The sequence below is a fragment of the Macaca thibetana genome, chromosome 2 (assembly GCF_024542745.1).
Source record: "Macaca thibetana thibetana isolate TM-01 chromosome 2, ASM2454274v1, whole genome shotgun sequence".
NCBI lineage: Eukaryota > Metazoa > Chordata > Mammalia > Primates > Cercopithecidae > Macaca > Macaca thibetana.
The window spans coordinates 113,531,454-113,551,995 of NC_065579.1; the positions used below are offsets into that span (position 1 = coordinate 113,531,454).

Genomic DNA, 20,542 nt, shown 5'->3' on the forward strand with positions numbered 1-20,542 from the left:
AATCATGATCATAAAAGGACTATAAGTGGCTTGATTTTTCTCTATATTTTTCAATTTTCTTTAACATGTTATTATTTTTAGGATGAGAAGAGGCAAAACAAACCAACACACCCTTATTGAGTGACTAGTGTTTGCTAGAAGCTGGGCTGTGTACTGAGGATGAAAAGCTGAAAAGATAGGCTTAATGATAGATAATACATCAAGTTTTCCCTGGCAGTACCAAAATCACTGGTATATAATTGATGCAAATTAATTGCCAGTGTGTAATTAACATACATTTCATCTGGATTTTATTAAGATGAAATATAATCAATTTCATTAAATACCTAGTAGGTGCTTTTCATGTGCCCATCTAATCCACTCAACAATCATATGAGGAAGATAATTCTCATCTTACCATCAGGAAACTAGGTCTCAGAGAGGCTATGCGACTGGTCCAAAGTGGCATAATTAACAAGATATTGAGCCTGGCTTGATTTAAAAGTCCATATTCAATCATTTAACAACAGTTTATTAAGCACTGACTTAATAAATTGTTCTAGATATGAAATTGTTCTAGGTAAGACATACTGAAATGGACAAAGCAAAGTCTTGCCTTCGTGGAGCTTACATTCCAGCGCAAGGGGACATAATCAAAAAGAAATGTCAAATGATATATTAGAGGTTAAAAAGTGCTACATAGACAAAGCAGAGAAAGGGGACAAGCATGCATGGTAGGAAGGGGGGATTGCGATTCTAAATAGGGTGATTGGGAGAACCTTGCTAAGAAAGCAGTGTTTCTCACCTAATAGAGGTGAGAAAATGATCTGTCTCTGAGAGAGGTCATTTCTGGCAGAAAGAGAGTAAGGGTAAAGGCCTTGAGATGGGGGCATACCTAGAGGAAGAGTAAGAACAGCATGGCTAGAGCTGATGGGGCAGTAGGGAGTGTGGAGCAAAATGAGATAAAGGAAAATAGCAGGAAGTCAGGCACTTTGGGCATTGTAAAGCATTGTAAAGACAGGTCACTGGAGGGTTTTAAGCACAGGAGTTGCTATGACTGATTTGATTTTCAATGGATCCTGGCTGCAATGTGCAGAAAAGCCTGTAGGGGAACCAGGGTGGAAGCAGGAGACCCTTTAGGAGACTTAGTAGTGAGAGATGATGGTTGATTGTGGCAGAGTTGGAGTAGAGGACTGTCAACTCCAGTTGGAGGACTTACTTAGCTGGGTGTGGTAAGTGCCTGTTGTCCCAGCTACTCTGGGAGGCTGAGGCAGGAGGATAGCTTGAGCCTGGGAGGCAGTGGTTGCAGTTAGCTGAGATCGTGCCACTGCACTCCAGCCTGGGCAACAGAGACAGACCCTGTCTTAAAAAAACGACAACAACAACGAAGAAGAAAAGAAAAAGAAAAAAACTGTCAGGATCTGAGTTTTACCCTACTACTTGCAAGTTAGCAAGTTAGCCTGGAACAGTTTCATGAATGCTGGTAAAAGACACATGAGACTTCTGGATTACAAAGGACTTCTCATGACTTATCAGTCAGCGGAGCTTCGTGATTGTCTCATTCTCCTTGTCTCTCAAGTCTCCATGAGGGGATGCAGAGTGGCCTGGGTGAATGTTGAGCATACAATGAGTTTGTGTCACAACAGAGGGACCCCAAGCTTAGGAAACCCCAATCTTTTATAATGGACTACAAGAAAACTCACCTAAGCTGTGATCTTTTTTGCAGGGTGACATTATCTTTATTATACTGGAGGGCAAACAAATGACCACTTCTCCAGAGGGTAACACTATCAATCACTATCTTCCAAGGCTATTTGCTCTACAGCCTCCTTGAAAAGATAGGTCAGCACAAAATTTATCAGCACCTCCACTTGTAAGTTGGGTAGAAATAAACATGAAAGACCCATGGAGAACTGTCTTCCAAAAAGGATGTAGTGTGAAGTGACTGAATTCTGGAAGTATTTTGTAGGCAGAACCCAGATCAGAGGTGGGATGTAAGAGAAAGAGAGTCCAAAAAGTAGTAACTGAGGCTGGGTAATCCACAAGGTAAAGAGGTTTATTTGGCTCATGGTTCTGCAGACTGTACAAGAAGCTTGGTGCCAGCATCTGATTCTGGTGACCGCCTCAGGCTGCTTCCACTCATAGCAGAAGGCAAAGGGGAACCCACCACATGGAGAACTTCCCAATAAGCTCATGGGAAAGCTAGTAGAGTGAGCACTCACTCATTACCAAGAGGACATCACCATGCTGTTCATGAGGGATCTGCCCCCATGACCCAAATACCTCCCACTAGGCCCTACCTCCAACACTGGGGATCAAATTTCAACTTGAGATTTGGAGGGAACAAATATCCAAACTACATCACAGGCCATGGCCACCATGGGGCTGACCTTCCAGTGAGGAAGACAGACCCAAAGCAACTAAGCATGCCAAATAAATAAAATGATTGCCAATTATGGTAAGTACTAGGAGGATAACAAACAGGGTACTGAAAGAGATCTACTTTATATATAGTTTCCAAGGATTTGAGCTCTGTAAAAATATGGTTTTATTTAAACCAGGTAAAATTTCAACCAAGATAGCAAGAGAAAAGGTAGATTAAACCCCATTGATGAAGTCAGGTATGCTTGCCTCTGGAGTTAATTTCATCCTTGTTATCTTTTTTGAGAAGCAGAATTTTCTTGGGTTTGTGTCCTCTGCAATAGATACACTTAGCATTTTTCATTTTATTGGTAACCTAGACACGTTTACTTTGGAACACAAATGCTAGAATTTTAAAAACAAAATTATTTTACCTTACTTATGGACATATATCTGGGAGGTTGAATGTAATGAGCTATTGTCTTTGATGGAAATCATAAGCAACTTTATTCCTTATTGGTTTATTGTCTTATCTTTATCAACCAGAATAAAAGTTCAATGAGGGAAGGGAAGGGAATTTGTTTTGTTTGCTGATACAGTCTCAGCTCTTAGAATAGTGTCTGGTATACAATAGGTGCTTACTATTGATTGAATGAATGTATGATAGACATATTATTTTGTATTCTGTTTCTACATAGACTCTTTTCCCTAGTACTCTTTTCATTTGATCAATCTTTAATGTTTGCTAACTTTTTAAAAAATCACTTTTTTGTACCACAGCCATTCTTTGTACATTTACATGCTTTCCAAATGTTTACAATGACCCACAAAATACTGAAATAATGTTTTGTGCATATTAACTTTTTAATTTCCTTTGCATTATCTCCTTAGTAGAAATTTGAAGGATTGGGCCAAAGAGTATTAACATCACCATCACTCTTCCTCCATGTTGTCATTTCCAAAAGGGTAGGGACAGTTTTCAGTGGATGAGTATACCTGTTTCGCTTCAAACTCAAACTCATTAGCATTAGGGGTTATGTTTAAAATATATATTTTTAGAAGGTGAAAATAGAGGACCTAACATGCTTTTATTTAATGTCTCTTGATGTTGTATATATTTTTGCATTCATTTATTCATTTTATTTTCTCTGTTGTGAGCTGTCTGCTTATACACTTTGCTTAGTAGAGCTGTTTGTTGAGTTATTCAGTTCCTAAGTTCTGGGCAGAATATTGACATCTAGGTTTTATAAAACTTTCTCCTGGGTACTGAGGTTGTCCCACATGGCAGTTTCAGGTGAAATTCTTCTGGAGATGACAAGGGGCAGGAAGGTGCTTCAGGTACATGGTGGGGTGCTCTTTGGAGTTCACACCCATGCACTGAGGATTTCCCTGCCTGATACAGAGAGCCTCATGGAGCCACCACTGGTAATATTCCCTCTTTCAACTACCTGCCACATGCCAGGCTGTTGCATTTGCTGCTATGTACATGGAAAAATAAAGTTCTGATTATAATATGTTATAAGTATAATTAAAATAGGATGCAGTGAGAGACAATAATGAAGAAGAGATGTGTATTTCGAAGACTTACTTAGATCAAGGAGCCTCTCTCAGGAAGTGACCTTTTACTCAAAGCCTGGAGGGAAAAGGTATCCACAAGCTATTGACAATATCGTATTTCCAGTAGAGGCAGAGTGTAAGATGCCATTATTATAACCTATTGGAGCAGCCTGTTCAGCTGAGCTGTAACAGTCTCTGGGTCTGGAAGTTGCTTTCATTTTGGTTTCACTCACAAAGACTGTGCTAAAATCAGAGGGATGAAAGAATAATGTTCCTCCTTAAGTTCCCAACATGCCTGGCCACTTAGTGGGGTAAAGGAAATATTTATGCTTGTTTGAGGATCAAATAATAAGATAATTACTATGCGTCATTTTCCCCATTCTTTGCATATGATTGTAATAATTACAATAATTTGAGTTCAGGGGGACCCACTCTCTCCTGATTTTACAGATCATGCTGTAGGAGCTGCCAGCACAGCATAATACAAAATGCAGTCATAGTGTAGTCTGCATAAAGGCAATCACAAGTCACATAAACGCCTCTTAAAGAGCTCCTCTCTATATACAGTATCTCCTACTATACACAGGAAACATGAAAATCAGCATCTTTTTTCTTTTTTTTTTTTTTTTTTTCTTTTTGAGACGGAGTCTCACTCTGTCACCCAGGCTGGAGTGCAGTGGGCAATCTCGGCTCACTACAAGCTCCGCCTCCTGGGTTCACGCCATTCTCCTCCCTCAGCCTCTCGAGTAGCTGGGACTACAAGCGCTTGCCACCACGCCCGGCTAATTTTTTGTGTTTTTTTTTTTTTAGTGGAGATGGGGTTTCACCATATTAGCCAGGATGGTCTCGATCTCCTGACCTTGTGATCCACCCACCTCGGCCTACCAAAGTGCTGGGATTACAGGCGTGAGCCACCCCGCGTGGCCGAAAATCAGTATCTTAGAGCTGACATTGTTCGTTTGGCACTATTTCCACCATACTAGCTTATCCATTTAAGTTTATTTTTAATAAAGGGACACTTGGGGGCCCAGTCTTCTTTAGAGGCAAGAAGAATTTAAAGCCATCTTGCTTTTACTGTTCATTTAAATAATTCTCAAAAGTCCACATTGCAACAAAGTAAGAATACAGAGCCATGTGTACAACAGGAGCGTTTATTTTCTGAACAGTTAGGAGTTTATTTCACATTCTGCATGCAACCCTCTAAAATGCCCTGTAATTTCTAAGGAAGCATGCACTTACAGTCCATTGCCAGAAAAAAAATTAGTCTTAGTAGTAGTTTACTGCAGACATTCTTAGAGTCCCGGATATGATGCGCAACTTTTTTGCTTTGTTTTTACTATTCTCACTGGGCTCTTTTGTTTTCTTGGGTGTTCGTTTGCTTGTTTTTTGAGAAGGAGTCTTGCTCTGTCACCAGGCTGGAGTGCAGTGGTGCTATCTCAGCTCACTGCAAACTCCACCTCTCCCAGCTTCAAGCAATTCTCCTGCCTCAGTCTCCCAAATAGCTGGGACTACAGGTGTGCACCACCGTGCCCCACTAATTTTTGTATTTTTAGTAGAGAAGGGGTTTCACCATGTTGGCCAGGATGGTCTCGATCTCTTGACCTCATGATCCACCCGCCTCAGCCTCCCAAAGTGCTGGGATTACAGGCATGAGTCACCACGCCCGGCCCTCACTGGGCTCTTTTAACCTGAGTCAGCCTTAGGCCCTTTCTCCCTTGGACTTCCTCCTTCTTTTCTACCCTTCCAACTTCCCATGTGGTCAAAACTGAGGAAACCACTGCTCCTGGGTCCACCCTGGGGCAATGAGGAATCAGAGCTGGTGGCACCTCACAGCCCTCCATGGGATTTGGCTGAAATTTTTCAGTTTCTTTGGAGTGGAATGTTTGTTCTATAAAACCAGCCTCTCTGGTGCTAAGAATGATCAACCTCATAGCACAACTTTGATGTAATTATGCCCCAAAGGGCCTCCTCCACAAAGGAGGAGGCTAAGAAGGAAAGAAAGGGTACAGACAATAGAGAGCCTGGATCAGTCGCAGATGATCTGCCAGGGTTCTTGCAACCAGTTTATTCCAGGGGAAACCCCACATAGCCACTTCACCAGAAATGCATCCTAACTAGAAAATGCTTTCTACACAAATAGAAGATAAACAAAGTTCCAACCTAGCAAACAAATTTAGTGAGGCAAGGACTACCAAGTTATCTGAACAATTAATAAAAATGGCCTGGGCTCTTTTCTTTTCCCAGGTTCTCTGTAGTATATATAAAAGAAATTATGAATCCAATGATGACACATAGTTTTACTCACTAGATGGGAAGAAAGCTTGTTTATTAGGAGCTGCTATTTGTCAGTGTGAAAGGCTAGTTGACCATTTTAGTTGCATTGATACAGCATTGTTAACTTGACAGCAAAAGTAGCTATGACAGCTTTCCCACACTCTGCCCAGCTCTCCAGGAGTCCTCTCACTGAAGACATTTAGTGGAGTTCTGAATGACTCATTCTCAAAAAAAAAAAAAAAAAAGCCAGACACTGAGCTGGATTAGAGTTTTAATTCTTCCAAGTTTGATCTGTCATGAAGAAATAAATGTATGGGTGGCACTGTTCAAACCTTAACATCTTGCTACACGAAAACTAACTCATGCAAAATAAAAGTTGTTTGTCTAAATGGTCTAAATACGTGTGTATGAATGCCTAATTTCTTCGATTTTTCCTGAAAATGGCATTTTAAAGTTACATCATGGCTAAGAATTTGTACCCATTTCTCTTATAATTATTTTAATTACAGTAGCTATAATCGTTGCTTTTCAAAGAGACAGCCAACGAGGCTTTATATCAAGCTTTTACTTCGGGAAATGAAGAACTTTTTCCTTTGTAAACTATATAAAAAGATGCTACGTATTATGTACCAAGAAAAAGAGTTGCTTTTTTTCTCCCCAAAGTGCCAAAGCATCTCTTTTATCTCCTGGCATCCTCTCAAGCTCATTACTGCTTCAACATTTGAACTTGTCGCCTCTCCAAACTCATCTAGTCACATTTCATCATCTTAGACAAACCTTAAGACTTTCTAAAGCTCCTTTGATTTTGTATAAAATCTCATTCTTTGAGATTCAGAAAGCTTCTTTAAATCTATTTTTTAGCATATTTTTATAAAACAAACCAATAAATGGATGGCAAATTTAAATATAATATCAGTTCATATTTCAATTTTTATGAAAATTTTTATTTGCTTCCAGCTTTGTCTCTGTTATAAGCTTCTTTTTTCTCCCTTGACCCTAAGCCTGTGAGGGAATGTTAATCTTCCTTAATACCTCATTGGGAAGAAAATCTAAAAGTTTCTGGGGTGGCAGCATTTTCAATATTGGATGCTACTGAGAACTATGGTTAGATTTGGAAAGGCTCAACTTACTGAATTGGCAGCTCTTCTACTATCTGAATTTATTTTTTCTTGCTTGCTCACCTTTGGAGAACTTCTCCCGCTCAAACTTTTCCTTTTATGTAATTTGTAGGCTTTTTGAGAACAATCCAGTGAATTACTGGAGCTGTACTTACACCTTGAAGGTAAAGGAGAGACTGACTTTAAATGTGTTCGTTCAGGTGCCCCCTAGTTAGGCCTTCTTCGTGGCAGGGCCCCAGTCCCGCTAGGCTCAGTATTGCTGAAGCAGAGTCCAGTGTATCCATCCTATGTGGTCTGCAGAGGACATTTCATTTTCAAAGGACCGTTCCTGGGACCAGAACCTTTCACATGGAGGCGATTCTGTTGCACAGCTGGAACAATTTGCCTCCAAAGAGCAGCCCTCATTTGATTAGCACTTGCTCCCTTCTGTATTATTTGTTTAAATAGATTAGAAGAGCATTCCTCTCTGTGCCAGGTCATCTCTCAATTTAGATAGAAGAAGGCCTCTTTCAAAGCTGCTCTGAAGATGTGACAGTATCAACTAGAAAACCAAAGGCCTAGCTAGGTTTCTTCCTCAAATTGCCACTAAAGTAAAGCACCTTAGGATTCTATGGTGAAAATAAAGAGGTGTCTAAGTTCAAAGAACTGTTTCTAGAAGGAAAGGAAACACATCTAATGAGTGACAACATTTCACTCTTACCTGAGAAATTGAGAGAACATTTCATCTGTGGGCAGGGATCTCTTCCTGAGCAGGGATAAGGCCTGGCAGACTACTCCAAACACCCATGGAAACCTTGTGAATAGTTTCGAGAAGTCACTAATGGTCACTAAATGCTGTCTTGCTTACAAAGATTTTCACTTCCCTTCCCAACTATCCCCAACTCTTCTTTGATTTGTCATATAAACATCTGCCCTGGAAACACTGTAATTTCTCTTCATAGAACTAGACTTTCATAAGAATGAAAAACAAAGGATTATAGAAGAGAAGCAAAGTGCAACACATTTCTTTAAAGCTCATTTTTTGATTCTTACTAGGATTTCTTTCAGTTGGAGCCCTTAGGATGTGTTTATTTTATATACCCAGTCAACATTCCATTATAGCATTTCTATACTTTACAGAGACTTTTCTAAGGAAATTAGAAAGAAATAGAGAACATAGTCACTAATTTCCCCCTACTACCTGTAAGTGGAAAGTACATCTGAAATGGTTTGAACTAAGCATATCACTACAGTACAAGGGCTTCCTTGTGCCATTCAAGTAGATCAAGCTCCACAGTGGCTTAGATACTCCCAAACTTAAGGAATCATAGGTTTTCTGTTATGTACTGAGGTCTTTAAAAACCTCTCTCTCCCCTAGCTCCTCTGAATTCCTCTACCAGAGTTCAGATGCCCCAGGGGTCTCTAGTCCCTAGGCTAGATTTAGATGCCAGGGTGGACCCCTTAATTTGACAGTGTGGGGGTGGTTTCAGTGGACAGTTGGATTGGGTTGTTAGCTTGGATTGGCAGTACAATGCAAATTAAAGTATGTTGAATACTGTGCTAGAACATTGCTAATAAGGTATGTGATTCTGTAGGTTTGGGTGCTGGTACACACCTTGGTGACATTATTTTGGTAATATTAATACTATTTCCAAGGATTTGTATTACTCATATTATTAAAAAAAATTTTTTTGTTTCTCAAATTACAAAAATCATATGGGCTTGTGGTTAAAAAAGCAAATGATAACCAGTTAGGGGTGTGTGTATGGGTGTGTGTGTGTGCTTGTGTGCATGTGTGTACCCATGTGCACATGTGCATCAAATCAAAGTTCAACATCTTCCCATCTCAATCCCTTAAGTCTGAAATGAACCATTCCACAACCTGCTGTATCTTTATTCAAATATGTTCAAGCATATAAGCATGAATGCATTGTTTGCGGTCATTAAATTAGAATTATATTGTACACAATTTGCTTTTTTCGCTTAATATCATGGACATCCCTGCAAATCAGTAGTTAAGGGACTAACATCTTTCTTTCTAATTTTTTAATTCTTTCATAAACATAGGAATTTTAATTTTACAGAAGAGGGATCACAACCCTTCCTGTAGGAAATTAGCTTTTCATTTTATTATAACTTCTGTTATTATTATTAACATTATTTTGATTTTCATTTGCATAATGCTTTATAGATGACAAAATCCTGTCACATACACCATCTTATTTATGCTTAGACATTCTATCAGATGGTTATTATTAACTCTATTGTAGGTGACCAGGAAGTGTAAAGAGGTTGAGGCTTTCCCTTCATCACAAAGCTGACAAAGGTAGAGTTAAGATTAGGAGTTGGCCTGTCTTACTCACCCATGCCTTTAGCAAGCAGTTAACCTTCTGTTGATGTTTGAAAATGTTTGTGGTGGGAAGGTAGGTAAACCCCTATTGAATACCATTCACCATACTGAACAATTGTCAATATAATTACATAGCCATCACCTTATCTACCGTAACTGTTTGTTCTGCTGTGCCTATTGTACGGAAATGTAAATTCTATGTTAATTTTTCACCTTAATTCTTAAAACAGATTCTTATCTACTAAACAGAAGCATTATTCCATTTAAATGGATTTCCACCTTCTATTATTTGATTCTAAACTCATTTTATCTACATTTTCTTGGACTGGGCTCCATTTGCTGTACATTAATCTCAAAGCCCTAATGATTCATCTGACTCCAAGTGTATTATTTCTCATTGTATCTTGCTTTTCACAATTTAACTTAGCCTGTAAACTGGCTTTCCATGCAGCCTCCAAATTAATAGCAGAAAAATAAACTTTTAAAGATGGAAAACAAAGCTTGCCCTTGACCTCATGGAAAAATAAATATTTGTCTGAGAAATGGCTTGGCTACTGTCCTGATGGGTCCCCAGAGGCACTTTTCCTATTTTGTCAATGCTGATACACAAAAAATTAATTAGAATGCTGAGTTTTATGTGTCCAACCACAGATATCCAGCCAGCAGTAGAAATTGAAACTTTTAGGCAAACATGTTGGTAATTAATGAAAAGCACATGCTTCCAGAGCATAGGGTAGCACAGTGCAATCAGAATGGGTTGTGGAGACTGAGAGATTGGGGCACTGGTTAAGTCTTTGACCTTGCAGAAGTTGATTAATTTCTATAAGCCTACTATTTTGCGTTTGTAAAAACAGGGATCATGCTCATAGATTTGTTGGGAGAATTGAATGATATGATGTGCAGTTGCCATTACAGTGTTTGGCATTTAGGAAATCTTCAGTAGATGATAATAGCTGATTTTCAGCTGCTTTTTACCTACAAAACAGCTATTTCTTACCTAATATAACACCTAGTATATCCATATACCTAATACAACTATCTAACTAAAATTAAATTTAACCTTTTTAGCCAGGTTCGTATATAAGTACCTTTATTATTTTCTTTTTTGTCACTTGTTCTGTCTATACAATGAACTCACTTCTTCCTGTTTTGAAGATAAATTTTGGTATCAAAGTCCTTTTAAAGATTATTAATTCTTTCTGCTAAATTAGTAATAAGTTAGTAGTTACATTATTAAGGTTTATCATCATAATACACTGAACAAGTTAAAATATCTTCTGTACAACAAATGATTTAAGCATGAAGTCAAATTTTGATAACATGACTTATGGCTCAATTGCTCAGTTTATTATGTATTTTTTTCAGATTTTGTGGCATTCAGTTAGCAAAATAAGGTCATTTAGTTTCAAAATTTGTTGTCTTTCACTTTCTTAAACACTTTGAATCTGGACCTCAGGACCTAATGTTTTCTAAGTATTTCTTTTGGTTTTAAACTGGATTTGAGTGCTTAGTTTTGTGTGTTCACATTTAGAGTGATGGTAGAAATCTTGGAGAATGATAACTTTTGGCTACCTACTAATGCATAGCATTTCAGAGAACAGAAGACTATATTCCTGTTGTCAAAGAGTTTAGGATCACTTACTTGTTTATAATGGGCCAGGTGCTATTTTAAGCACCAGCAACAGTGGTACACAAGACAGATGTCCTAGCCTTGATGAGCAAAGATTCTAGTTAGAGTGAAACAGAAGTCAACACATAAATAACCGTATATAAAAGGCAATTTCAGACACTATATGTACCATATGAGGATCATATAGGGTAAAGTGGCATGAAGGGAAGGCCTCTCTTTGAATTAAAGCCTGAATTATACAGAAGCTGGCATGTGTCTATCCAGGAAACAGGGTTGCAAGCAGAAGAAAAAAACCTGTACAATGCTTTGTGGGACAAGAGAGTGGGCATAGGAATTAGTATACAAATGACTCTCACCAAAGAACAAAAATGTGCGTGAGCACTGTACATTCAAAAGTCGGTTTCAGACAGGTGAAGAGTGAGAAACTGAGAAAATACATTTGGATACCGTCTTCTTCAAGGCACCATGTACTCAAGGTTAATGAATTACTATTCAACATTTCAACAGAAACATAATTTGGGCTATTTTCTATCCTAAGGGATATTTTACAAGGGCAGTGGAAGAAAAAGATTGTCTTTCCTAAAGGAGAAGACTAATGTACTTACAGATGTGAAAACAGTTTCTATGTCATACATATCTTTCATTTTAACTAACTTCAACTGGAAATGAAAGTCCTGAGTTAAAGATTGTCTCTTTAGAGCTTAGGCCTGTGACTTTAGCCAAGCTGCATTTTGGACACTGTATTCTTGGAATTGAAAGTCCACTAGAAAAATCCCCAAGACTGTTGAATCTCTTCGTTTTCTTCTCTAAATTGGCATTTTCTTCTCTAAATTATAAGATCATCACATTTTGGTGCTGTGAAATGTGAAAATGAAGTCAGAAATATTGAAAACATAACTTTGAACTATTTTTTTCATTTCAGCTCCTCCCCTAATAAAAGACATATGTTTTAACTAGGTTAATGCTTTTCCTGGATTTCTAATTATAGTACATCTTCATTTTAGGTATGAACAGCTTACATTTTTGTTCCCTGAATTATGAGTTAAAAAAATAAGCACAGTTGTGCAATTCAGCCGGATTCTCAAATCTTTTTAAAGAAACGATGCCTCCGAGACAGAACAGAAAGCAGAAGGGCTTTGGGTCTACATGGATGTCATCATTAGTAGACCTTGTAATGTGTCAAATTTTGAATATAAAAACTTATTACATGTAGTAATTATTTCTCTAGATTCCTTGGTCAGAGGGAAAGTTTTCACATCAAAACTGAATACAAACTGAAAGCACTTTCACCTATATTCCTTCCTCTACCTACCTAGAAGAAACAAATTATCTGAGAAAAAAATTAATAGCTCTCCTACTGTAATGCATCAAAGCATTATTATCTCATTTTCTTGTCTGAATTTTTAAATGCTCAACATTAGAATTTCTCAGCAAGGTAGTAGAATAATTGGCATTAGTAGAAATTGAAATTAATGTTAGATGCTACATTTCAAAGATTGCTTTGGTTGAAGATTTCTAGGCTAGGTAATTAGGTATTCCCAAAGAAATCCAGTGTCCTAAGTATTTTTTAAAAAATTAATTCATAAGAAATCAAAGGAGCGATCTGAAATAGTAACAAACATGTGGATACCTAAAATCAATATATCTGTGATTTACCTCTGGCTGTGGATGTGGCACAAAGAACACAGTGAAGTCTTCCCTTAGGAAGTTGGAAGTCTGATGCGGACAGGAAGAACTACGTTTTATTTTGTGGTGCTATCTGGCAATTATAGAAGGTCACAGAAAATGAAGGGCATGGATATGGAACTGAATCTGTAAGAGTATTTTATTATCAGAAATATGAGAAATGACTGTCATAAAAATATTTAGTCCTGGTGCATAGAGTTTGGAGGATACATTTTTGAATTTATTATGAAGCTGATTTTATTTTAAAATCAATCAAAACAATATAAGAAGGTATAATAGAAAGTCTCACTTCCACCTTCTCCAATCCATCCTATTTTTTTCTCCTCAGGCCAAGAAACTATGTTTGCTATATATTTATCCCTCCATAGTTTCTTTATGCAAATTTAAGCAAATGCACCTATATATTCATTCATATTTCCCCTTTCTTACTATTGTGAAGTATTTTATGAATGGGATATTATGTTTCATGCTTATGAGACATATATACATGGCATATCATTAATGTATCTTCAATGGTAACAATAAAGTAAGTAGTATTTTCAACCTTTTACATATGAAGAAACTGAGGCTCAAGGGAATTTAAACATGCCCCAAGGTCATACATTGTTAGAGGTAGGATTTAAAGTCTCCTTTTTTGCACTAATAATATTTTTTGGTATAACCTTAGCAATTACTTTTAATGGCAAAAACCACAATTATTTTCGCACTTGTGTATTGAAATGTCTGGACAGAATTCTGTAGCTCTTAAATAACTAATGCTATTTTCATTGTATTCGAAGAACTTCATGGAATGTTTAATCTTTTAATTTTCAAAATTAAAATGATTTTTTTCTTGGTTAATATTATTTTATAAATAAGATAGTAAAACACATGTTAAACCCAACTCTCCAGATAAAAATCACTGTTTACATCTTGGTATCTACCCTCCTAAACTGTTTTGTGTGTAAAGTGATGTCACATCATGCAGTTTTAAGAGGAGTTACAGGTTGACTGGCAGTGATCTCTCTCTTACACACATGCACACTGCAGTTCCCCATTTAGTTACCCAAGAATCCAGAAACATATTGGCAGTTGGGTGTTCACAGTGGGCAGGGCCAGCACCGCATTTCCTGGTTTTTCCCTGTCCCCAAGTTCCTTAGTGGGATGCACAGCCACCAGCGATAATGTCCATACATGGTGGAATCCTGCATCATCTTAGGAAACCATAGAACTTTCTTCTGTTCTAATTGTTTTTATAGGGCCTACACCATTCCAGAATAGCCTCTACAAACAATCTACATGCTGCCACTTAAGCAAAGGTCTAGAGATATATCAATTCTTTGATGTATGGTTATACATAGCTGCTGTGAGTTTATAAGTTTATAAGGGGCCACCTGTAAATTTATCTAGCATAATTTCCATTATTTATCCTTTTTGAACATCATCATATACTTATGGCCTTTCATAGACTCAAATAATTCCAGTCTACAGCTATGAACAATTGGTTTTTTATCCACATTCATAGTCATTGCATTTTGGCCAGTGAAAGAAATTTTGAAAGTATTTTTACTGTCTTTTCACTAGATTTGCCAGCCCCAGCTTGAGCTATCCCATCCCAGAATCAGTTTCTAGAAATTAAATGTGGATATTAGGATTGCATATTATATTGTGTTATATGAGCAGGGGATAGAGGCTAATGACAAAGGCCTCCAGGCCTTTAGTGATAGAACAGACATTTATGTTTCTTTCAATATGAATGAATTAACGTTGGTATGTCATATTTATCACTTTAAAATATTACTTAAAATGATTGTTCATTAATGCAATTTGCTATTGTTTTGAGCTAGATTTTAACCTTTACTCACTAGCTTTGGTGTATATATATATAGTATATATATATATTTGGTGTATATATATATATATACACATACTATATATATATACACACTATACTATATGTGTGTGTGTGTGTATGTATATATATAGCCTTACCAAACTGCGTGTTTAAATTTCTATGCTACTGCAAGTTTACTTTCTTTTGAATTTTTGGCTCAAGCATCCTGAGAATTTAGTGTGAAGATCTCATTTTTCCCCTGTGTCAAGCATCAGTGGAACAACAACTGCCTAAAGAAGAAAATCAGGCCAACTTATTTCCAAGGGGAATACTAAAGAAATAAAAAGTTCTGGGCAAAGAGGCAAAACTCTTGAGACGGTAGTAAGATTCATGGATGAGAATGGCTTGGGAAGAGTGAGGAAGGGAGGGATGACTACTAGTTGGAGCACAGAGGATTTTTAGAGCAGTGAAACTGATCTGTGTAATACTGTAATAGTATGATACATGAAGACACATGTCATTATGCACTTGTCAAAACCCATAGAATGTGCATCAAGAGTGAATCCTAATATAAACTATGGACTTCAGGTAGTAATAATATATCAATGTTGGCTTATCAGTCATTAACAGAGGTACTGCACTAATAAAAGGTATTAACAATAGGGGAAACTGGGTGGGGAGGTGTAGACAGGAAGGATATATATGGTAATTTTCTGTACTTTTTGCTCAATTTTTAAATAAACCTAAAATTATGAAATAATGTCTATTAATTAAAAAAACAGTTATGGGCCCTCAATCAGAACGTGGATTCAACTATGCTCAACCAACAATAGTTATGGAGTTATCGCTGAAAAGAAAAGTAAGAATTGCATGGACCCTGAGTCTTTCTTTCTGGGTGACATATACATATTACACATATTTGGCCAAACACACAGGGGAAAATGAATCAAACCATAAGGCCATTAACAACCATGCCCAAAAATTTCCAAAGCCTTGTGACATAACTGATCACTGACAGGAAAACATGCACACGTAGAATGTGAATAAAATGTGAAACCAAATTACAGTATAATCCCATAGATGTTAAAATGTATTATACACATTTCTCTAAGTCACATTTTATCCCCTTCTAGGTTAAGATTATACCTCTCAACTCTGAATCACATAAATTAACACCATCCCTTCATATCGCCTTAACACCGCTTTCCAATGGTAAGAGTTATCCAGTGAAGAGAGAACAAAGACGCCATTGTTGAAGGACTCTAGATTTAAAAGCCCACGGAGATGGATAAAGATTACACAGAGGCACATTTAATGGAGCAGTATAAAAGAGTAGGTGGTCACTTGCCCCTGAAATGCTTCACTGAACAGATCCATGTTGAAAGAAGAACAGGCTTTGATATAAATTAATTGGCAGGCATGTGAAACACAGAAAGAAAACACATACCTTTAGAAAAGATGTGAGACGATAAAAAGCAGGAAGTCAACCTTCCTAAGACAGAAGTCTGAATCAGAGTTGAGCTGCTTTTTCCCAAACTGACTTGAACTTATTAAAGTCTTGAATCTGAACACTAGTACTGAAAATTTCAGAAAAGCTCACTGATTTTTAGTACTTTTGCTTAAGGCCAGAAATGGAGCAAGGACAAAAATACAGCAGGCATGCTTTATATATATCTCCACCATTTTAATCTGAACCAAAGTAAAGAACTACTTATCTGAACCCTGCATTGCCTCCCGTGTTGAGACTCTGTTTCTCAAGGCATTTACTTACCCACCTCTACTGTCCGGGGAAGAAGTGGACACTAGATCCAAGAGGAAGCTGAATTTTGGAATAATATTGTTATTGTGGACAGTTGGAATCACTAAATTTCATGCCGATTTTTAAAACATTTTCTAAAGTGGTAACTTAAAACTGAACAAAATGCACCTGGGAAGTTTTGATTTGAAAATTACTTTGCCTACTTTTCTGGGTTTTTTTTGTTTGTTTGTTTATGAAAAATAGCAGTTCCTTGGCTCCCTCCTCTAATTTTTCCCCTCCTGAAGGCAATCATTTGCATCTCTTTGAGTAATTATTTTAGACTATCTATCTGAGCTCTAAATAATATGTTTATATTATTTTGATTTTTCCATGTTTTATCTCCCATTATGGAAGACGAGGATCTGCATCCTCCTCCTCCTGCCACACACTGGGCCCTGTCCATTTTCTCACCGCTAATAAAGTAATACAAGGAAGATCAATAATCATAGACTTTGATAGTATGGTTATATAATTACCATCCATAGACGAGCTGTGACATGAACTATATTCATTTTTCCTTTCATGCATTTTTAAATTTTCTCTGGAAGGTGAGATAATTTTGTTGCTGTTTAATCATTTGCTTTGTGTTCTATACATTTACCATGAATTCAAGCCCTAACTCTGTCAGTTTCCTCAATCTCCTCTCGAGACAATCAGACACATCTGATTTCTAACAGTTGATCCTCCTGAAGAAGCCTGTCTTGGGTATTTCTGACTTGCTCCAATCCACACTGGTTTTCGTCTCTGCCTGATGTACCACGCCTCTCCTGGGCTCTTCCTTCACATCATCCTGGGGACTTCCTTTGCCTCTGTCCTCTAGTGCATCGTCTCTTTCTGGTATCCCTTGTTTTCCTCTATATTGGTCTTTTCCCTGACTTTTTTGGAGGACAGTAGCTTTCCAAGAAAGGGTGCATGACATAAACATTTTGGAATCTTGCATGTCTTAAACTGCCTATATTCTATCACCACACTTGACTGATCTTTCCTCTGCTATAGAATTTCTAGATTAGAAACATTTTCCTTCATATTTTTTAAGATGTTGCTTCCAGTGCCTTCTAGCTTACCAGGTTAGTCATTCTGAAATTATCCTGATTTGGGATCTTTTGTATTTGACCTGTTTGGTCTGGATACCCACAGGTCTTTCCTTTGCACAGGGGGTAAATCAGTGTAATATTTGTACAGGAACAAATAGATCAGCAGAAGGGAATTGAAAATCAAGAAATAGCATCCCATTATAAATGAGAATAAAATTTAAAGCAAAATACTATTTTTAATTTAACAGGTAGAAATGGTTTATTTTGTAAGTAATATTTGGAACAACTGGCTATTCATATGGAAAAAAATAATGCCTCTCTATCACATTACTTTAGAAAATTACAGATGCATAGGGATTAAGTGTAAAATGGAAATAATTTTTTATTTTTTATTTATTGCGATAGCTTTATGGGTTTTGGTTACATGGATGAATTGCATAGTGGCAAAGTCTGGAATTTTAGTGTACCCATCACCTGAGTAGTGTAGCTCGTACCCATTAGGTAGATTTTTATATCTCTCCCCTGCCACCCTCCCTGCTCTTGAGTCTCCAATGTCCATTACACCAACTCTGTATGCCTTTGCATACCCATAACTTAGCTCTGCCTTATGAGTGAGAACATGTGGTACTTGGTTTTCTAAGGATTTTTTTAAACCTTGGAAAAAAATTCAAGAGACTACATGTAAAATACAGAAGTAGTAGAGACCTTCTTAACCAAGAAAGGAAGCTTGACATTTATCAAAAGGAAATCTGGACATATTTAACTATATAAAAATTTAAAATTATTTGGATGAAGAAAGATATTATAAAGGAAAAACACAAATTATAGACATAAAGTAAACAGACAAAAGATACCTTAAAGTAAATAGACAAATGGTCTCATAAATTGACAAGAGAAAAACAACAAAATGGAAAAATGGACAAAAGAAATAAATGAGCAGTAGGCTCCCCTAAATGCCCCCTCCGATCCTGGCAAAACAGCTTATTTTTTAAATTTTGGAGATGGTAAAATAAGAGGACACCAAGCATAGTTGAGAATGGGATGGGACATCATACTGAAAAGAGAACAATTCATTGAATGTATCCATACTATGCCTTAAGACTTCCAGACTTTTCCCCCATACAGTTACCAGAAATTGGCAGAATTTCTGCAGGCCAAAGGACCTAAAACTATTGATATTATAATTTTCCACAACTAAACAGTCCAACTTGATCTTCCCACAGTGCTGGTGACAGAAATCACTGCTAGTCAGAAAAATGCAAATTCAAGTAACAATGTGCATAGAAATTGGTTTTCTATGCATGTAGAGGCAACTGGAGGCAAAGATCTTCTTTAGAAGCATCTGTTCTGTGACTATGTCCTTGCCCCAGATGAGAATGTGGCCTGCTGATGATATATGATTCACAATAAAGAGCATAATGCTTATCAACCTTTCCTTAAACAGAAATAGAAGTTCTTTTGGAAAAGTGATGTAAGCTTTGATCACGAAAGATACATGGTATAATAGAAGTGCCCCAGTCTGCAGGACCTGACTGTGCTTCGACAGGGAACTAGGGGCCATGAATAAGCCTTGCCATGGTATCTGTGGCCATCCTTCCACTTAGTTTCTATATCCTTCTCTATTTAAATCAGGCACTGGCTCTGTGTGTGTGTGTGTGTGTGTGTGCATGTGTGTGTGTCTTTTTGTCAATCTATAACCGGAATGTTGCAAATTGGGTCAAGGGTGGGCTAGAAATAAAATCCATACAACCTCAGTGATTTTCCAAGGGGTACCAAGGATCTGAAGAATGAAATTTTTACTGGTTCAAACGAGGCTCCTCTTTTGTTTGTGTTATTTGTTTATTCCCCTTCATACCCATTTCCCATCCTCATAGGCAACCACTTCTGACATATTTAATATGAATTATGTATTCCTATAAAAAGATATCGTTATTTTGTGAATATGTATCTTAAATTTATGTATATCTCATTCTAATCTTTTTAGTCAGTACTATGTTTTTAAGATCAGTCTATGTGGTTATGGGTATGACTGTGCCAGAAATGCAGATAATAAGTGTTTACCCTATTTTACCTATTTTCCCAGCATTGAACACTCAGATTGCCTCTAACAGATGCCCCCACAAATAATGTTGGGATAAGCATCAGCACCCATGCCCTCTGATGTGAACTCGCTGGGTCATATGACATGCATATACTGAATTGGACTAGGTCCTGCCAAAGAGTTCTCCATAATGGCTGCACCAGTCTACACTCCCACTAGTAACAATAAAATTTAAAAAAAATCTGCCTTCACAGACCTTCTATGATAAAAGCCCCAAGAAAAAGATGAATTTCAAATTGAAGTTTTTGACAGTAAGTACATTGTGTGAGCTAAATCTTCCCCTTGGCAAGCAATGCTGGCTTTGAGACTCTGTAACTTATACAAAGGTCTTTGAAATTATCCTTAAATGAAAATTAACATTTGACCTGACTAAAGGGTAAGGATACTTTAAATAGATATACATATGAGATCTACATGGGTGTTTGCAATTTTTTTTTTTTTTTTTTTTTTGAGACGGAGTCTCGTTCTGTCCCCCTGGCTGGAGTGCAGTGGTGCGATCTCGGCTCACTGCAAGGTCCGCCTCCCGGGATCATGCCATTCTCCTGCCTCAGCCTCCTGAGTAGCTGGGACTACAGGCGCCCGCCACCGCGCCCGGCTAATTTTTTTTTTTTTTGTATTTTTAGTAGAGACGGGGTTTCACCGTGTTAACCAGGATGGTCTTGATCTCCTGACCTTGTGATCCGCCCGCCTCGGCCTCCCAAAGTGCTGGGATTACAAGCGTGAGCCACCGCACCCGGTCTGGTGTTTGCAATTTTTTAAACATTCTAAGTTGTATTATGTCCAGTATGATTTTTCTTCCTAATTGCAATGGTTGTAGGAAAATTCAACTAGAGTGTTAAATAACTAAACTCTGTGGTTTTTA

The 20,542-nt window shown here is 37.4% G+C and overlaps 1 long non-coding RNA gene and 1 pseudogene across 2 annotated transcripts in view; one reads left to right on the forward strand and one right to left on the reverse strand.

Moving 5' to 3' along the window:
* The window catches only part of LOC126948836 (B-cell CLL/lymphoma 7 protein family member C-like), a 1,005,321-nt pseudogene that overhangs the window by 419,771 nt on the left and 565,008 nt on the right, over nt 1–20,542 (reverse strand).
* Nucleotides 1–20,542, forward strand: part of LOC126948850 (uncharacterized) — a 107,477-nt gene that overhangs the window by 72,539 nt on the left and 14,396 nt on the right. The gene's annotated exons all lie outside the window — the stretch shown is intronic.